Raw genomic sequence first — 18,268 nt, 5'->3', positions numbered from 1 at the left:
TCTGGATTATCGTTAGTCAGAAACCATAAGCAAACGACTAAAACTTATTTTCTATTTAAATGTCAGTACTTCTGTTAGTACTGATATAAATGTGTTCATTTAAACGTCAAAAACATGACATGAATGCTGTACCTAACTTATTTATTTTGTAATTAACGAAACTGTTAAAAGCCTTGTTTGATTTAGATATATGAAGTGAATTCCTGAAGTAACACTGTAATCTGGTGGAACTGTAAGTCTAAAAAGGATATTGTACGTATGTCTAATCAACAGGATTTTATGTAATATCGAAAACCTACAGTCACAACAAAGAGAACATTGTTAAGAATTATATAAAAGAATGCATGCTAGCTCACTGGCGGCTCAATGTTGGTTTTGGAGGTTTTGTGACGCAACATCCATGTCACTGGGTGCAATAAATGTATGGCGAGAAGTATTTAGGTGGACCTGTTTCTTTTTTCACTTTACATGCTGATTATACCTGAAATGTAAATCTAGTTTTCGGCAAGATCTCTGGGAGAACGAGCAGATCTCAACTGAACTATTCTACATTACTGAGTCACACCACCCACAAAGATTGCTCCAGTTGCATCGAGATTATAACTGTAATAACTTATCACAATGACATTTTAGTTTAGAGAAGAATGGATTACTTTGGAAAGGTATTGGATGTTCCAATAAGAGCTTTGACGGGCCACACTCAATGCAATTCCACACGCTATGTGGAGTTATGGCTAGTGTTTCTTTTTCATATATACAGAGGCCACCAGAAATATGTATACACTTTTTGTCAGGTTGTATCGAGATATCGATATTGTCGTTCGATTTGAGTTACGAGTGTGTTGTAGTATGGTCTTTAACCCAACAGATGTTAGTACTTTCTTTTCAGTATTGACAACACAAGGTGGCTGGAGCTCCCTTGAGTTTCGAGCAACGAAAATATATTGTGAAGTGGTTTTTCTAGTTTGATAATGCCGTTGAACTACAACGTCAGTGGAGGCGGGAATTTAAAACCGAACCGCAAACCCGCCTAACAATTAAAGTCATCACTGACAAGTTTGAATTACATAGAACGATTTGTGATATTCACAAAGGAAGATCAGGAAGACAGCGTACAGCTACAACTCCTGCTTCGTCGGCTCTTGTGTTGGAAACGTTTGTTAATTCTTGACAGAAGTCTGCTACGCAATGTCCACGTGAAGTGGGGGTCAGCAGAACAAGTGTACGAAGAATTCTGAAAGCTGCAAAGTGGAAAGCTAACATTCCACGATTACTGCACGTGATTAATGATGACGATCCTGATCGCTGAATGCAATTTTGGGAATGATATCAGCAAATGGTAACTGATGACGAACAATTTGCGATGAAGGTGGTATGGAATGACGAGGCACAATTTAAACCTAATGGAACCGTGAATCGGCATAACAGCGTGTACTGGGCACTGGAAAATCTGCATGTTTATGTGGATAAAGCGGTCAATCTAGCAGGAGTTCATGTGTGGTATGGAGTATTATCTAGGGGCTTAGTAGGTCCCTTTTTCTTTGATGCTACTGTCACTGGAGACGTGTACCTGGAAATGCTACGTACGTCAATTTTGCCAGGTATACGTGCGCTTTATGGAACTGGTGATGAGGTCTTCTACCAACAGGACGGGTCGCCACCACACTACCACCTAGCCGTACTAGCTTTCCTGGATGACAATTTTCCAGGCGTTGGATTTGACGAAAAGGGCCCATTTAGTTCCCTCCACGGTCGCCTATTGACTTTAATTTGACGGGAACTGTGAAAGATAACATCTATCGACGTAAGCCGCGCTCGTTGGAGGAACTTTGCCAGGAGATTACAGCGACATGTGCGGCGATTTCCACAGTAACATTGACTGACGTGTATAGCCGCCAACAGTGAACATTTTGAACATTTTAAGTAACCATGTGTTATACTGAAGGTTGTGCAACAGGTGTGATCAATTATTAAATGTAAAATAAACACAGAAGTAATACTTTTCGTTTCTTGAAGTGTGTATACATTTTTCTGCCGGACTCTGTAGTTTATGAAGTCAGTTACAGTTACACTTTAAGTTATCATTGTATCAGTTGTTACTTTCACTTTAAACCTAGAGACAATCGCAAACCCAGTGCCAGAGTTAGCCATATAATATATGCATCACTTTAGTTTCATTCACGAAACATTCAATAACTGGTTTTGTTCATACATTGTCGAAAAATAGCGTGTATCTTAGCAAGTAGTGAATGTGAAATGGGATTTTGATGTTGATATAACTATAATATACTGTGTTCCAAATATCGCCAATCTGAATACATTTACTACGAAAGGATTTGAATCTGCCTCAGAAATGGAAGAAAGAAGAAGAAATGTGCCAGCAATAAGGAACAGAGATGTAACAGCTAATATTTTGTGAGGCTGCCAAAGTGCCTTGGCAGGACAGCAAAATCCGAGGTCTCACATAAAGCAGAACATGAGTAGTCATATGCATTTTGCTTTACATGTACAAATTTGTAAATTTCATTGTTCTCCCTATTGTTATTTTTGTAAATTCTTCTGAAACAAAAGGAAACAAACTAATCTGTTGCTGATAACTCTTCCTCACCCTATCATGCATTTTGTTTTAGAGCAGTGTTTAATTAACGTGGTTTGCTGACTGTTCTATTTTTATTGATGTAAGCATCACTATTTCCAATAACGTAACTGTCCAAGGCTATAATGTAGCTTAATTCATGTGATGCAAAAGAAACGATGCCACTATTGTCGTTTGCTCACGAAACGAACGGTGGAGCAGTACCCTTGTTCACGTTATAAGAAATTCTGATGAATGCTGTCACCGATGCCTTCGTGCTTTGTTGTTGCTTCGTCGTATCGCACCAGTAGGAACACGAGAGTCGCACGGATAACCGTTGCGTCGCACGTGGCGTATCGCTTATCTTATCGCCTCAGTGGGAGCGGTGCCTAAGTAGGCATTGCGTGGCTGTTTCACGTGGCAACCACAGCCAACCACATAAGGCGATTTTGTGTACATCTCTATGGCAACGCATCAGTGTTGCTACAGCTCTACAGAAGACGATTGTTTCTGTCCTGTAGTGTTGGTAACACCAGCAGCTTTTCGCGCTTCGCGGATCAAAACTTGTCAACAGCAGTGACAGGGCTCTTATTCCGCCATATGACGTATCCCGCCAGTAGGAAGGAAAACGCTACAGATGTCGTCGCCGATCCACAATGCTTATACGGTAGTCAATTAGTAGCTAAAGCCGATGACAATATAAAATAGAGACCTCAGATAATCTTTATTGATTTATTAACCACACAGTGACACATAAAATATCTTATTTTAATTTCGACTGAAACAAATGACGCTCGTACTGCGAAACGATCATTTCCGGACGAAAAAGAAGATGTACGAACTGTTATTCGAAGTGCATCGTAGGGCAAATTTATCTACTGCTGAGGCGTCTTGCCAAAATGTCCGTGTCGGGTAGAGCTTTGTCCGACGGCAGTACGTACTGTATTCTCGAGAAAGCGATCCGTGGACCCGGACGTAACAGAAACTGATGTAATCATTTGACTGGGTAAGCGACATTCCGGTAGAGAGTAGTGTGCATTCTTCCCTTGCAGTCAAACCACAGAAAGTAATCACGAAACATGCCTATGAGATCAGCCACGGCGATTTGCTTGTAATATCATTAAATTTTCTGACAATGAACAGGAGAAAGGAGTTATCTTAATAACCATCATTTTCTTTGGGCCTTCGTCCTGCTTCTACGCGAGGTTGGTCTTGTTCCTATAGATTTGGCTGTGTGAGTGTCAGAGGGTGGCCGGATGCCATCCTATCGCCACCCTGAACCCCCTGGGACGGAATTGGTGTACCCCAGCTGTCTGTGTCTAGTATAGGCCGTGGAATAGTGCGAACGTTTTACAAATGTCGGCGAGTCGTGTAACTGAGCCGACACGTGGGGACCAACCAGGTATTCATGTAGCGGGATGTGGAAAACCGCCTAAAAATCACATCCAGACTGGCCGGAGTACCGGCCCTCGTCGTTAATCCACTGGTCGGATTCGATCTGGGGCCTGCGCGCCTACCCGAGTCCAGGAAGCAGCGCATTAGCGCTCTCGGTTAACCTGGCGGGTTTATCATAGGTCACAAATAAAAAAAAAACACATTGTACACTGAATGCTACCCCGCTTGCCCCGTTACTTACCTTCTTTTCTGAAAAACAAGGGATAGAAGGTCGATTTGTAAATCTCACTGTGATTGGTGAACAGGTAGATATTGTTCGCAGAAATAATTTATTATAGAAAAAATTATCTTTGGTAATGGGAATATCTACTCTATGTAGAATGTTATTGTACTAACTTCAAAGCGGAACTCCGCATAAATTCGTTTGACTAAAGAAAGTAATGGCGAGTAAATTTGACTGATTTAGAAAATATTTCAGTAAAATAGCTTATAATTACTTCCGAATTTTAGCTAGGCCATGATAGCACACACAACATTACTGCTCAAAACACGCGGTACAAGAAGTAACAACACATGAGAACTTGAAACGAAAGAAAGTCTAGATTCCTCTAAATACATTGATTTTGTCATCTGGCTGGGGATGTGACGAATTTAAATGCTCTACCATTCAGACGTATCAGTAGCCGTACAGAGCTGCGAAGCCTACTCTTCACGAAGGTACAGAGGTAGTATCTGCACGTGGTAGACACGATTTATGAAGTCATGAAACATTCCGTGAAACCTCCACCTCAAACCTCCCAATACGAACCAGAAAAACTGGACCGTATTAACTATACGGCATCCGTCAATAACCGACGCAACCGGATTGCGAACGTGCACACCCTTTACTCAGCCACGTGGCACCTTACCAAATCGTGGCGTACCATTCACTGACCAGCGCACCGAGCGAAGTGGCGCAGTGGTTAAACACTGGACTCGCTTTCGGGAGGACGACGGTTCAATCCCGCGTCCGGCCATCCTGATTTAGGTTTTCCGTGATTTCCCTTAATCGCTCCAGGCAAATGCCGGGATGGTTCCTTTCAAAGGGCACGGCCGACTTCCTTCCCCGTCCTTCCCTAATCCGATGAGACCGATGACCTCGCTGTCTGGTCTCCTTCCCCAAAAAACAAAACAAAAAAAAAACAAAAAACTGACCAACGCGAGCAACAGCCAATACTACACTCGACTCGCTGTTGTGTCTTTCAAACACGTCGTTCCACAGCTCGCCTCGAAATGAACTGTAATCCGATTGGTTCGTGGGACCGGTGGTCTGAGAGTCCTTCCGAAAGTTTGCAGGTTTGCCAAAGACAACTATTTTTGCAGAAATCACTCATAGTTTAGTGCAGAAAGTATCTTTCACAATTAATAAAAAGTTGCGGGATGTTATGCCATGGTTGAATAGATTTCACATTATTGTATCTTTGCAGTGAACCTGGGAGTTAATAACGCGCGAAGTAATTTCAGCACTGAAAGATGCAACTGTGACAGACAACTTTCAGTTCATTCTGACGAAATATGCTTTACAATACACTGCACTGCGATTAAATGTTGTTACGTGATAGTTCACGAGCAGTCGGTATGAATGTGTACCTTACACGTTTTAAAACGCCGCGTATAAAAACGGGATTTTCCACTGCTCACACTCCGGGTTCTATTGGTCATAAAAAAATGTAGGGTCAAGAGTTTTGGATAGCCGTTGGGCTAGGAAGCATTTGTATACCCAACAGAAGGGTCGTCTTAGTGGCACTGTCCTACAGAACAGGGTAAGTATTAATATTACACATTTCCTCCTGCTTAGGCAAATGGAACAAATCGACTGGATCTTTTTGCATTTGATGTAGTCTGCGGTGGGCCTGATGAGACTTATGGAGGCATCATTATTCCGCGGGCAATTGCTCGGAAAAACACACAAAAAGATTTTTCTACTATCTTTTCTCCTTCAGCAACGGACCAAAACCTAGAAAAGATTCCAAGACGGCTACGCACAGTAAATGGCTGAAATTTTTGCACTATATTTCTAAGACGCCGATCTCAAATAACCATGAAAATTTTCTCGATATGTTAATCGATTTCCAGGATATAGAGGTTCATAGTTACCCTACATGGACAAATAAAACACGCACATAAAATCCGGTGCGAGGCGAAAACGTAGTCTATACACTGAAGAGCCAAAGAGACTGCACACCTGCCTAATATCGTTTAGGGCTCCCGCGGACATGCAGAAGTGTCGCAACAGGACGCGGCATGGACTCGAATGATGTCTGAAGTAGTGCTGGATGGAACCGACACCATGCAGGGTTGTCCATAAATCGTAAGAGTACGAGGGGATGAAGATCTCTTCTGAACAGCACGTTGCAAGGCATCCCAGATATGTTCAATAATGTTCATGTCTCGGGAGTTCGGTGGGCAGCGGAAGTGTTTAAACTCAGAAGAGTGTTCCTGGAGTCACTCTGTAGCAATTCTGGACTCGTGAGGTGTCGCAGTGTCCTGCTGGAATTGTCCAAGTCCGCCGGAATGCACAATGGACATGAATGGATGCAAGGGATCAGACAGGATGTTTACGTACGTGTCACCTGCCAAAGTCGTATCTAGGCGTACCAGGGGTCCCATATAACTCCAACTGTACACGCCCCACACTATTACAGAGCCTCCACCAGCTTCAACAGTCTCCTGCTGACACGCAGGGCCCATGGATTCACGAGGTTGTCTCCATACCCGTACTCGTCCATCCGCTCGATACAATTTGAAACGAGACTCGTCCGACCAGGCAACACGTTTCCAGTCATCAACAGTCCAATATCGGTGTTGACGGACCCAGGCAAGGCGTAAAGCTTTGCGTCGTACAGTCATCAAGGGAACACGAGTGGGCCTTCCCTCCGAAAGCCCATATCAAGATGTTTCGGAGAATGGTTCGCACGTTGACACTTGTTGATGGTCCAGCATTGAAAACTGCAGTAATTTACGCAAGGGTTGCACTTCTGTCACACTGAACGATTCTCTTCAGTCGTTGTTTTCCCCGCTGTTGCAGGATCTTTTTCCCGCCCCAGCGATGTCGGAGATATGATGTTTTACCGGATTCCTGATATTCAAGGTACGCTCGTTATATGGCCGTACGGAAAAATCTCCACTTCAGCGCTACTTCGGAGATGCTGTATTGCATCGCTGGTGTGCCGACTATAACACCAGGTTCAGACTCACTTAAATCTTGATAACCTGCCATTGCAGCAGCAGTAACTGATATAACAACTGTGCCAGACACTTGTTGTCATATCTAGGCGTTGCTTACTGCAGCGTCGTATTTTGTCTGTTTCCATACCTCTGTGTTTGAATACGCATATCCATATCAGTTTCTTTGGCGCTTCAGTGTAAAATGATGTAGCACGGAGAAATAAGCTGCAAAGTGTCTCCATTACCATCTGGGAACCACACGTTGCATACAGCAGTACACATGCAAAATTTTTTTGGACGTAAAATCCGGTCTGAGATGTAAAATTAGTTTTGCGTTAGTTCAATTACACAAAGGAAAACTAAACTTCACTGACCAATACATTTTTTTCACATGAGCTACATGCCTTGCTGCATGAGGGAAAAGAAGGGAACTAGCGGAAAAATGCTCTTACCGGAGCATAAAAAATGCTAATAAGTTCCTGTTTATTTAAAAGACTCTGACTGGAAATGGGGCCACCAGTTGCCTCATTCTGCCTGCCTCAGCAACTTTAAGAACTTTCCGAAAAAGTTGACTTACGAATGTATTCGTGCTTTCTTTTGCTGAGACAGAAGAAGACAGTGGTAATGGCAAAGCGACAGAAAAGTAATAAATGCTGGAAGGAGATCGAGACAGTGACGTTGAGAGGAGGCTGTAGAACTGGGACAGAAGATGGGAACTGTGTATGTGACACAGTATATAATGACAGAGAGACACAAAGGGATAGTGACAATCAGTTGGGTTGAATGAGTGAGTCAGAAAGGGCATCTGGGATTGGTCGGATATGTGCGACTTACAGTGGTGGGTCTGAGTGAATTACAGTTCGGAGAGCTTGTGGGAGTTTGGGGTGAGTCGCATGCTAAAAAAAAAACGCGAATATGTTCGCATAATAAAATTTTTGGAAAAATCTTTAAAGGTGCAAAGGAAGGTAGAATGAGCGTTTTTCCGATGGTATTTGCATTGGTCATTGTTTAACTGTGGTAGGTGGGGCACTGAATATTGATAGAGGAAATACAGAAGCTGCAAAGAAAAGCAACGTGTATTTCAAAGGTCTAGTTAGTAAACGCCAAACCGTTAAGGAGATTATTATCCAAGTCCAGTGTCAGACGATGCAAGAGAGGCTTTACTGCTAAAGTTCCGAGAATGTACGTTCCTAGAAGAATCAACCAATGTACTGCTCCTCCTGTATCTCGCGAAAATACCATGAATGTGAAATTAGAGATGCGGTCACACACGATTTACAACCAGTCGTTCTTCCCGGCGGGCCGTTTGGAGCTGGAAGAGGAAAGGAGGCACAAAGTAACCTTCAAAACACACCGTAAGGTACATTGCGTTGCGTAGGCGCAAATAGAGATGATTATGGAGACTGTCGTATAGTATGAGACGTGTAGCGTGCGATAGCAATCCACATGTCAGATACATGATTATACACTGTTACAGTTCGCCCCAGACACGAGTTATATGACTGAAACAATCGATCTTCAATTATACCGGTTTTTCTCATCTCCTTTCTAACCTGTCTATTAAAACCGCACAAAACAGTCGGTTTCAAAATAACCGATTTCCGGTCTTTTATTGCTATTATTTTGGGCACTAAATGTAGACACCGAAAAAGACTGAAAAATTTTAAGATTCCCTCACACTTTGCCTTGTGCCATCAAGGCAACTATAGTCAAGCTCTCAAATAAAATAGGCGAATAAAAGCAAATTTAGTGCGTCCACCGTTCGGGATATGTAAATAGGAAAAATATTTCTAGCTGTCAATGTGCGTGTCCAAATCGCTGATCGAAAGTGTGATCCGTTATTAGAAATTACGAGTACCTTATATATGTGACCAACATGTGGCGAAAAATCTTTAGTAAATATTGCTGCTACGATTTTGGCGGTTGCTTCGTGTATAGGTGACAAATTTCGGCATAAGTTCAACTGCAACAAAAACGTAACAAAATCCTCTGATCGTCCTTGGAGTGGATCCAAAAATATCAACAGCGGCCATGCGGCGTAATTTAATGGAAGAGTAGGCCGCAAAACTTGACGTAAGCATTTCTCCATATTATCGAAATAGCAATTCTACCTGAGAGTAACAAAACATTTTCGGGAGAGTTATCGAGTGCGTGAGGGTGTTGCAGTAAGATATCTTGTAATTCTTGTCTATCGTCATCCTTAGAAGCTCGGCTTTGTGCTGCATCGTAGCCGAAATCATCTAGTGGATCATTAATACTGTGAAAATACGTATCCGTTAAAAATGTTGTTTGCCAAAGGGTGTTTTTGAATGCAGAAATGAGCTAAATACTGATAATGTCTTGTTCTCCTGACAAAATCGTGTTTTTAAACTCCATAGAGAGTTTTTGTTTGCCATTCTTATGCATTAGATATGAGTTCTTAAAGTCAATAATCGCATCATATGTAACTAGGAAATCAATGCCTATTATTAATCAGTGGTGGGGGGGGGGGGGGGGGGGGGAACAATCCAGATGATGTTCCAATAGAATGTGATACCTGCAACTGAAAATGATAAAAGGCTGCAAACCTTGATTGTTATTACTATGTTGGCACTGTTACTGGTATGGCTGGAAAAGATCGCCGTGAGGCCGCTGTTTCTGGAAATTTCCTTTATAATTACTGTCATTACGAAAACGCTTATTACCTCTATTATTAAAGTGGTCTGGTTGGTCATTACTTCGGTTCATACTATTATTCTGATTACCCTAAGAAAAATTCTTATTAACGAATGAATAATCAGACTGCTGAATTTCAAGTAGTTGTAGCAAACCGCGGAACGCGGAAATACTTTCCTTTTGTTGACTAGTTAAAAGTGATACTCTGGGAGATCGCGGCAAGTTAGAGATGCAAAGTGGTATTAATGCAGATTGGCTGTAAGATTCTGTATGGTGCTGAATTTGTTGAACCATATGTTCAAAGAATTGCGTTATCGTCGAAAACTTGGAATTTTCAAAATTCAATAGGCTAATTAATTGGTCTTTTATGCCTCCTTGCGTTGTCTCAGACCAATAGGCGGATAAAAACGCACTCTAGAACTCTTCTACTAAACAACTTTGACTAGCAATCGACCTCATACGAGTGACCGGCTCGTTTTTAAAAAAAATTGCAGATAAATTATAATTTATGGGTGACAAGCCAATCACGCGGTAATGAAAATAAGAACTGCTATGTCCAGTCTAAGGGATGTATTTCTGATTTATTGTTTCTAAAGAATTAAATTTGCGAAGTGAGAGAAAATGCTCATAGTCAAAACCACCTCGTCTTACATGTACAGATTCGCTACGGTTTAACTGCGTACTTGTTGATGAGTGTTCAGTGTCTACTTATCTGACACGCTGTAATCTACCGATATTATGTGCCAAAGAGGAATTGTCAAAATGTGTTTCTTCTGGCTGAATTACTGTTCCTTTTATTCAACGTCGCGAAATTCTTAATAGAAGCAACGTCTTGATGTCAACTGTTCATTTTCTCATGTAACTGGTTGTGTGTGCCAAGCTGATTAATGGCGTGTCGCATTGATTGATATTCTAGTGAACGGTTAAACGGTATATGTGATGTGTCATTAGATTAAGTATCATTGTGATTTTCCATAGCTTCCACTCTTGTAGCCATGTCTTCATATTTCTCAGTGAGCGATTACATCTGAGCTGTACTGTTGGAACCAACAGTGTCAATATGTTTTTGTAACTTACGTGTGCTCTTTGTAAGTTCTTAACGTCAGATTTAAATGCGTCGGAATCATTTTCGAGTTCTAGCTGCTGATTCTATTTGTGATGGTCTGTAAATCTTTTGAGTGTTCGTTTTCCGTGATTTGAAGACGAGTCTTTGTTTCTGTTTTGTGTACACTCAGATCGGCTTGGATCTCTGTATTCGTATCTTGCACGGTTTTAATTTCACTGGATACTGCGTTTATGTTGTTGGCTACATAAGATTCAACCTGACGAAAAAAGTTCGTACAATCTTCCTTTCGTTCTGAATTTAATATTTGACGAATCTGACTGTTTCGTCCTGTTGTTGTGTAAACTGCTGGTAACGAGTGTTACATGCTTCAGTGTGTTGCGTGGACGCTCACTAAGTTTATTTTCTTATTCTGTGAAACGTTCATTCATTTGTTGTGAGACTGGTTGAATATCGTCACGTAACTGTTTCAGGGTGTCACTGCATTGCTGAGGGACTGATTTAATCCTGTCACGTAACTGCTTTACTATGCTGTCTTGTTTCTTAGTTAACTATTCTGCTGTGGTTCCTTGTTTCTCAGCTATTTGAGTAAAACGTTGATTATTCTGAACATCACTGTGTGATGTACTTTGAATATTTTTTTGCACGAGATTGCATAGTCATAGAAACATCATTGCTTAGCTTCGGAGTAGAATAGGATGTAATGTTGTAATGTTATGTGAGCCTCACTGCCCCTTTTTTTTTAGCTAATTTGTGTCTGATTTTATTCTGAGAAGCTCAGTAATGTATGTAAATACCGTAAATGTAAATGTGATTCAAAAAGTACTTGAAGTGAAGTCAAGCGCAGCTGGACAGCAACAATCTCTTTAGCGCGCAATTCCCGCAACGATAGTAGTTATGAATCTTTGAGTATGGACTCTAAAAAAACAATTGATTTATTAGAAAAAAAGAGAACTGTTAATCTGTATCTTGTGGAAAGAGGACGTGTAGCTAGACCGTCGCTCAGAACGGATTGTTACATTTAAAGAAAATTTATATTTTAGTGATAAAACCGAGTAAAGTATGCGTAAGATTTGCCAAACATTTATGTATACAAATTTTCTGGTACTTAAAAAGAGAAATATCTTGTTTTTGGAAAAGGAGGTGAACTTCATTGTCGTCGCCGTATATCAATCGACAGAATTGTAAGTGTACAAAGTCCACCAAAATACAGGAAAAGAAATGCATTCTCTATAGTTTTCATTCAATAAGTAACAACCTCTCATAATTTCTTAATTACAGTAACTGGATTATGTTCGTGTACAATAGTATGGTGCTGAACCCCAGTAACCATAGCAGGACGTGCAGTTTGAAGGAAGTTTGTGTGCTAAGCAATCTCCTTCTCTCGCGAAAAGCAGATTGCTGTTTGATATTTACTTACAACAGTGGTCCCTTAGGTATGTAAAGCTACGAAAACTTGGGCTCAAAGCTATCCGCAACACGGCCAAGCATCTAACAGAGTCGTATTTTAAACCTTAAAGAACAATTACTTCCTCCAAATTGCAATACGTCAACAACTGGTGCAGAAGCTGATCATTCAAGGAGGCAGCAACCAAAATTCAGATACCAGTTGCGACTTAAAGTAAAAATCTCAATCAAAAATCGATTTCTCTTTCACTCTCTCCCTCCAAACACATATAAATATTCAATTATTATTATTTAAAAAAAGGTCATTTTATAATTTGTCCGGAATCGTAAGTTGTGTGCGCCACTGTGTCGTCTGTGGGTACATCTGTTGCAGTTTCATTACTATTGCAATTTACACTGTTTGTGTGTGTTTTTTCAGCATCTAAGTTTTGCACACTTAAAGTGTGTGTTTTAGCGGCTTCCGATTAAGCGGAATGTGCCGTCTGATCGTACGCATAACTGGGCGGTGTCACATTTGAGAAAATCTGTTCATTAGGCACTCATGATGGGCGTTCATTGTCTGCTGTACGCTGAACAACGGACAATGAAGTTTTATCAGTATCTGTTTCCATGGCAGTAAAGTTATTCTGTGCATTCGACACATTATTAGTTTTTGTTACATTAGCACGCGACTGACCGTTCACAGTTTTGCGCGACATACTTAGTCAACAAATTCAGTGGACAAACAATCACCAAGACACAGACAATACAATAGAGCATAAAATGTGTCGTTGATCTGTTGAAAAAAAAATTAGTGCAAATTAGTAAATGCGTAGCGCCAAAATTTTTAACTACACCTATTGCTATGCAAGTGAGAGCAGGACCTAAGTCTGACTATGTTATAACCAAAAGGTTCTCAGACAGTTACGATTCTGACAATGTTCTACACCTACATCTACATGGATACTCTGAAAATCACATTTAAATGCCTGGCAGAGGGTTCATCGAATGTTAGCGCCAAGTGTAACGTTTACGTGTGAAGTGATGTTTATGTCTAAAAATGAACAATTATATCAAGTGGTGTGCTGACTGCTTATCTGATTACATGTATTTGTATATTCACATGAGTTTGATTGAAACAATCTGTGTACTAGCAAGAAAGCAATACCAGTAAACCCCAATTAATTAAAACCTGTGTGCGATTATGACACATTATAGATAAGTACATTCAGATCTACTCGATCTTACTACGGCCCTGTAAATCTGAACAAGTGCAAAAGTGGTCCCTGTGTGAAAATCCATAAACTGTGTGAAGTAAATTTCTTACGTCGTATTGGTGTCGCCTAGGATAGCGCGATTTCTGCTCTCAGTACTACTAAATTAACTACAGTTTCAAAAGCCAAAATTCAATCCGGGACCGCGCTGCTGCTACAGTCGCAGGTTCGAATCCTGCCTCGGGCATGGATGTGTGTGATGTTCTTAGGTTAGTTAGGTTTAAGTAGTTCTATATCTAGGGGACTGATGACCTCAGATGTTAAGCCCCATAGTGCTTGGAGTCATTTGAACCATTTCTGAAAAGCCAAAATACAAGATTTTTGACTGAGACACGTTTTGAATCTGTTTAAATAAAACGACTTGGAATTGGGAGACGGAACATGACTGTGGAGAATGAGATATCTTACTTGAAAATCTTACTATATTGTGAACCTGACGTGCCATTCTTAATCCATATCATAAAAATTACCTTTACGGAAACAAATTATCTTTACAAAAAATACAACAAAAAACTTGGGGTTGTATACAAAACTGGACTCATTCAAATTCGTTCTACAGAAAAAGCGCATAAATACACTCCTGCAAATGGAAAAAAGAACACATTGACACCGGTGTGTCAGACCCACCATACTTACTCCGGACACTGCGAGAGGGCTGTACAAGCAATGATCACACGCACGGCACAGCGGACACACCAGGAACCGCGGTGTTGGCCGTCGAATGGCGCTAGCTGCGCAGCATTTGTGCACCGCCGCCGTCAGTGTCAGCCAGTTTGCCGTGGCATACGGAGCTCCATCGCAGTCTTTAACACTGGTAGCATGCCGCGACAGCGTGGACGTGAACCGTATGTGAAGTTGACGGACTTTGAGCGAGGGCGTATAGTGGGCATGCGGGAGGCCGGGTGGACGTACCGCCGAATTGCTCAACACGTGGGGCGTGAGGTCTCCACAGTACATCGATGTTGTCGCCAGTGGTCGGCGGAAGGTGCACGTGCCCGTCGACCTGGGACCGGACCGCAGCGACGCACGGATGCACGCCAAGACCGTAGGATCCTACGCAGTGCCGTAGGGGACCGCACCGCCACTTCCCAGCAAATTAGGGACACTGTTCCTCCTGGGGTATCGGCGAGGACCATTCGCAACCGTCTCTATGAAGCTGGGCTACGGTCCCGCACACCGTTAGGCCGTCTTCCGCTCACGCCCCAACTTCGTGCAGCCCGCCTCCAGTGGTGTCGCGACAGGTGTGAATGGAGGGACGAATGGAGACGTGTCGTCTTCAGCGATGAGAGTCGCTTCTGCCTTGGTGCCAATGATGGTCGTATGCGTGTTTGGCGCCGTGCAGGTGAGCGCCACAATCAGGACTGCATACGACCGAGGCACACAGGGCCAACACCCGGCATCATGGTGTGGGGAGCGATCTCCTACACTGGCCGTACACCACTGGTGATCGTCGAGGGGACACTGAATAGTGCACGGTACATCCAAACCGTCATCGAACCCATCGTTCTACTTTTCCTAGACCGGCAAGGAAACTTGCTGTTCCAACAGGACAATGCACGTCCGCATGTGTCCCGTGCCACCCAACGTGCTCTAGAAGGTGTAAGTCAACTGCCCTGGCCAGCAAGATCTCCGGATCTGTCCCCCATTGAGCATGTTTGGGACTGGATGAAGCGTCGTCTCACGCGGTCTGCACGTCCAGCAAGAACGCTGGTCCAACTGAGGCGCCAGGTGGAAATGGCATGGCAAGCCGTTCCACAGGACTACATCCAGCATCTCTACGATCGTCTCCATGGGAGAATAGCAGCCTGCATTGCTGCGAAAGGTGGATATACACTGTACTAGTGCCGACATTTTGCATGCTCTGTTGCCTGTGTCTATGTGCCTGTGGTTCTGTCAGTGTGATCATGTGATGTATCTGACCCCAGGAATGTGTCAATAAAGTTTCCCCTTCCTGGGACAATGAATTCACGGTGTTCTTATTTCAATTTCCAGGAGTGTACATGAATATTGATTACTTATTGTAGATCGATGTAACAATATGTCGAAAGATTCTTCATCAAAATTTCATAATAATATTTGTAGCATTTTGTTAATTAATTTTGCGTCAAATCTTATTTCTTTCGTAAATCATCAATACACAACACTGAATTTATTACGCTGGATATTTAATACTAAGCGACTGCCTACTCCAGAGCATCGCAACAGACACTGTCAGCCTCGGGCATTGTTTGAAATAGGTACATAAACTGAAAATTGTAAACTTAACGTGTTATCCAAGAGCATAAGCGATATATCGATTACAAAGATGTACATGTGAAAGAACGCTGCGAGGCATCTGTCGTAGCCCGCATCTCGTGGTCGTGCGGTAGCGTTCTCGCTTCCCACGCCCGGGTTCCCGGGTTCGATTCCCGGCGGGGTCAGGGATTTTCTCTGCCTCGTGATGGCTGGGTGTTGTGTGCTGTCCTTAGGTTAGTTAGGTTTAAGTAGTTCTAAGTTCTAGGGGACTGATGACCATAGATGTTAAGTCCCATAGTGCTCAGAGCCATTTGAAGCAACTGTCGCTGAGGCAGAGTATGTGTAACTAAGGGCAATAGCGAACAGTTGTTGCTCGGGAGTAGCAGAAGCGCGCCATAGGCTGGCAGAGTGTTGCGTTGCTCCTGAGTGGGCAGTCGCTTAGTATTAAACATCCGGTGTAATTATATACCTAAAAACAAGCCTGTATTGGATTACAACTTTGTGCGAAAATTTCAAATCAATCGGTCAAGAACTTTTGGAGATACACGGTTTTCAACAAACACGATTTACAGCTTTATTTATATAGATTTCAAATCTTTCCGAAACTTCTCCTCGCCGAAACCCCTCAAAAAATAATGTGAAGTGAAATATTTATCTCTTACTACATTTTCTCTATTCATGCAGTCAAACTTTAGCATTAAGCATTAAGTTTTAATTTGTTACTTCTTTATTACTAACACTGTTCGCAATAAATTCTACAGACAGTACCAATACTGCAAAATTATATCACTGTACGACACGTAATTCAGGAAGGATGACGTCATAAACTTTGACAGACGTAAGAAACTAGTTTTCCTTACAACGCGGCGGCTCGAGTCATAAGAGGCACAGGTGGTGGGGTTTTGAAAGGGGGGCGTTAGTAACGATTATTCCCCGAGTCTGTAAGTACCGATTCGTTTTCGGCTTTGCCATTGCAGAGATCGATCGCCGTCCACCAAAACTGCCGTGTGTTCTTGTAGTGGCTGATGTGACCCTATATAGTGCCGATCCGATTTGGAATTACTTTGATATGACAAAAGAGTTAAATTCGTGCAATCTCAGCCGTTACCATTAACGCCAGTGTGGCCATGTTGATTGTTCATCAGTACGTAGAAGAGAAAAATGTTTTCAGGAAAAGCGCAGTCATTGACGTGGTTGTGTCCACAATTTTCCCAGATAACAAAAGAAGTATTTTTGTTTATTGGCTACGTCAGGAACGACACTCAGTAAAGAAAGTATTGAGTTACGAATGCATTATAACGAATACGCTTCGCGACGATACAAAATTTAGTCGTTACTTTTACAGACCTATCTCACGCAAATTTCTAACTGGCGAGAAACTGTTTGTGGCTCGACTGCCTAAAGACCCCTGTAAACGATCAAACAAATTGCACAAATTCATTAGTGTGTCAAATTATTTGGCAGTGTGTGGCTTTATCTGACCTATTTGTCAGACATAGGCCGTGTCTGACGTGTTCAAAACACCTTTTGACTGAAGGCTGATTTGACAATATGGCAGACGTTGGCTGGCGAGAAATTTTTCTTATTACAAATTTTCTTGGTATCTCGTGGGTTTTCGCAATCGTGGAAAGTACAATCGAAGTTAAAAACAAAAGAATACTTGCAGTTACCAAGCGGGGGTGCAATTAAAAAATAATAAAAAAAACGAATCTCTCTCCCTTAATTTTACAAGCGACTTATATTTTCCCACGCTGTCGTATATCAATGAAGTTCATTAGAGGACCAAGCAAAACAGAATAGTATTTCACATAGCTGTGTTTTCTTTTTCCAAGTGAGTGCAAAACAACTGTAATAAGTTACTGAAAGTTTGACCGTCCATTCGGAGAAAATTGATGCAGTCATCAGGTTCTGAGTATAATACTTACTTTCGCATGTTTTCATGGGTGTATTTATTTCTTTATTTGAACCATCACCAGGATCAGCGTTTTTTTTATATAAGTATACAGTACTAAAGTTAATGCAAGAAATGCTGTCTCTGCCTTCGCAGCCATTCCCACAGTGTCCAAGTTAAATTTACGAGAGCTATTCGGAAAGTAGGGTCCGATCGTCGCGAAATGGAAGCCACTGTGAAAATCAAAAATGTTTTATTTGCAACTCTTAGCTACACCTTCCAGCTACTTCTCTACATAGTTGCCGCTCCGACTTATCTGTCGCAGCATTGTAACAACTTTCCAATACCATCGTCATAGAAAGCAGCCGTCTGCGGTTTCTGCCAGTACTCTGCGCTTGTCTACAGCTCGTTGTCTATGCCAATACGTCTTCATAGCCAGCGGTTCGCGTGGGCAGAGATGAAATGCAGGGGGAGCCAATTACAGGCTGTGTTATGGGTGATGAATCACTTCACATCGCAATCGCCGCAGGAGCATCTTCATTTCTCGGAGGTATGCGGTCGAGAATTATCATGAAGAAGGAAACGCA

Source organism: Schistocerca piceifrons, chromosome 7 (genome assembly GCF_021461385.2).
Source record: "Schistocerca piceifrons isolate TAMUIC-IGC-003096 chromosome 7, iqSchPice1.1, whole genome shotgun sequence".
NCBI lineage: Eukaryota > Metazoa > Arthropoda > Insecta > Orthoptera > Acrididae > Schistocerca > Schistocerca piceifrons.
Note: the sequence above shows the minus strand (reverse complement) of the source record.